The sequence below is a fragment of the Sinocyclocheilus anshuiensis genome, unplaced genomic scaffold (genome assembly GCF_001515605.1).
Source record: "Sinocyclocheilus anshuiensis isolate Anshui unplaced genomic scaffold, SAMN03320099.WGS_v1.1 scaffold1922, whole genome shotgun sequence".
Lineage (NCBI taxonomy): Eukaryota > Metazoa > Chordata > Actinopteri > Cypriniformes > Cyprinidae > Sinocyclocheilus > Sinocyclocheilus anshuiensis.
Window position 1 is genome coordinate 118,446 of NW_015547741.1, and position 3,487 is coordinate 121,932.

The window sequence follows — 3,487 nt, forward strand, 5'->3', positions numbered from 1 at the left end:
TATATATATATATATATATATATGTATATCAGCCACTCCGACCATTCAGCATAATTTCACCATCTAGCTAGGCCACAATAGGCTATTCTTCAATACAATATTTTCTACAATATTTACATCCTGATCTGGCAAAAAAAAGTTGGGTACTCTTTGATGACCAGCTGACATTCAGAGACTATATATTGCAAAGAAAACACTTCTAGTTTGTACTAATCTGAACATTGTTTAAATCTTTGTGTTTTTAGCACTTTTCATGTTTATTGCCTCCCTAAGGTGAACTGCTTGTATTCCTTAATTGTAAGTTGCTTTGGATAAAAGCATCTGCTAAATGAATAAATGTAAAAAAAAAAAATGTGAAATTGCGTGTTTGATTACATTATAGTTCTGAATACAATACCTCATTAACAAACAGCAAATGTTTATCATATTGACCATTTTGATAGTTATTGGATGTTTTCCTTTTTTCTAATATTGTGGTTGTTTAAGTTAATAACTGTTTTACGCCTGCTTTTATGAATTGTAAATAACAACATCTCAACTAATATTTATATCGCTGTTGTCTACGTCATACGTATGTATGTCTACGTAAACTCTAGATGTTTAGCTAGTAGAATAAGCTATATAGTTTTGAACTTATTAAATAATAATAATAAATCAATAAAATAATAATTAATTTAAGTAAGTAACATTAAATAAGAGTGGAATTACTAAATTTATTCTACTCAATTCAACTAAGTTTAATTGAGCTAAAGTAACTAAATAAAATTGAGTAAATTCAACTATATATGTTTATTTAAATTGAGATCAAATCAATTGATTGAAACCACTTACCTTAAAAAAATGTAGTAAATACAATGAATCTTTTTTTTTTTAGAAAAAGGAAACTAAAACTGCCAGTTTGTAAATGTCTTTGAGTCATTCATTCATTCAATTCGTTCAAACAGCTGATTCCATCAGGAATTAAGTAAATGGCTCTCTTAATGAATGGATCTTTGAATCATTGATTCACACGATTCGTTCAAAACATGGATTCATTCAGAAACTAAACACCGCTGTGTTGCTTGGAGACGCACAACAATTCTGCTGTGGCTTTAAAGGGGTCATATGATGCGATTTCAATTTTTTTCTTTCTCTTTGGAGTGTTACAAGCTCTTGGTGCATAAAGAAGATCTGTAAAGTTGCAAAGACTAAAGTCTCAAATCCAAAGAGATTTTTAGCAACATCATATGACCCCTTTAAAGGTAATAATTTCTCTGCAAAATTGAGCAAAAACAGACAATATTGAATTTAAAATATAACTGTATTAACTTCTTATTTACTGAACTGTTGCAGAAAATCACATTTGCACGTGTTATATTCGGACTTAAACAGCACCTGTGTGATATCGCTTATCATGTGATATAAATATGAGACAAAAACTCATACAGGGGCATTCTTGTCCCAATATCTTGAATTTTAGGGCATAACTGCATTTACGGAGTTGTTGTCCTGCATCATATTTATCAACAGTCAACTGTATGTAATGTAAGATGGCGTACAGGTCTGGGGGCGGGGCCAGTTCAAATATTTTAATCGCATTATTTTTTCATAACTAATTAATTAACGCGTTAAACTGAAAGCCCTAATATGGTATAGTACTATACAATATTTGCTATAGTAATAGCAAAAGTGTGTTGTATTTTTAATGATTTCATTATTATTATTTTTAATAATAAATTAATTAATAAATGAAAAAAATATATATATTATGCATTTATTTTTGATTATTATATTTTTTTATTTTTAAATATGTTTTTGAGTTTTTATCTGTGCATTTTTAAAGTTTGGGTTAGGCTCAATAAATTCAGCTTTAAAAATAAGGTTTATATAATTAGGTTTTCTATATTAGCTTTATATAAAATTAATAAAAGTCTACGCTATGTCTCCATTTACTGGGAATATTTGAGTACTAAACTAATTTTTTTTAGTTTCTGGAGTACATATGTGCAGTTTTTGCCATACAAACTCTCTGTTATGATGATAGGGTGATGCTGATGCTAGGGTCTTGTGGGTGATTTTAGGCATTTTCTTCTTATTTAGTGTTCAAGAGTCCTGCATCATCATAGTTGTGGCCTGGTTTTGTGGGATGTATTATCATGCAGCAGGTGAAGCATGAGTCTGATCAGTTAGTACTGCACTAGTATAGTTAGTAGATGCAGGTGCTGGTTTGGTCTGATGCCCGGCTCGAGCCGCTGGCGCTGCTGGAACACGTGAAGGCCAATAACAGAGCCGCGAGACACGGAGAGTCTGGCACACGCACTCATTCCCACCGCAGGACTGAGGAGCTGCTGCCAGACGCCGGTGGGCTCAGGAATAATGCATCATGGGAGACAGGGTTTGAACATCGCTCAGTGCCCAGGGGCTGCAGGAGCTAGAGGAGGTGTTCACATAAATCAAAATCAACTACAGTCATTGACTACTGAATAAATACTGCTGCAGCATCACAATCCATGCGCTTGCACGCCATATTATGCTGCCCGAACTCCTGTTAACACAGCTTAAATAAATGCATGGTTGCAAGTTTAAAATCTTAAACTTTTTAAGTTAACATTATTTTTAAATTAACATTATTTTAATGAGGTCTGCTGACATAAAGTTGATCATTACATCAACTTAATATTGTGTAATTTAAACTAAACTTAATATTGTGTAAAAAAAATTTAAACTAATTTCTTAATTATTTCAATGTTTATTGATTTAACTTCATGAAATTGTCTGAACAACTTTTAAAAATTGGGCAGTGGATTTCTAGTTCCCACCATGCTTATCGCAGGACTCTGAAAAGAGAATAAATGTTCAAGTTAAGTGTTATTTCATGTGTTTTACTCAACTGAAGAGCCCATTAGTGTTTAAGTCATTAAATGCATGTTAAATAAGTTACATTTGCATGTGCTATAGCTGTTAATTTAAACTAAATTAGATTATTTGCAGGGCCACTTGTGTTGAAACTAGTTGGAACAACTTTTTTTTTTTTTTTTTTTTTGAGTAATCAACCTAAATATGCGTGTTATACTAACTCAGTGTAGTTTGTTAGTTGAAAATAAGGAGTTGCCAGAAGGTTTGTTTTTGGTGTGTGTAATGCACATCATTTACACAGCTGTTTCACATTAAACACAGTATGTCACAAGTATTTAGCAGATGTTTGTATGAAACTGCATTCGCACCATGTAACCTCTGTAATGTGATTGATTTCTGCATTTGACGGGAAAAAAGTGATTTTATTTGGCACTGGTGGAAGCGTCATCCGAAGACGTGTTTCCAGGGCCTCATGAGGAGTTTGATCCTAGAACCTTTTGGTCAGCAGCACAAATCTGTAACCAGGAGGTGACACCAACTTCGCTTTAATAGTGCTGGGAAGTTTTTCAAAACTTTGAATCAATTTAGCCAACTGCATTGCAAAATTATTCACTTTCGGTCAAAACGCCACATGCTGTTGTGAAATGCAACG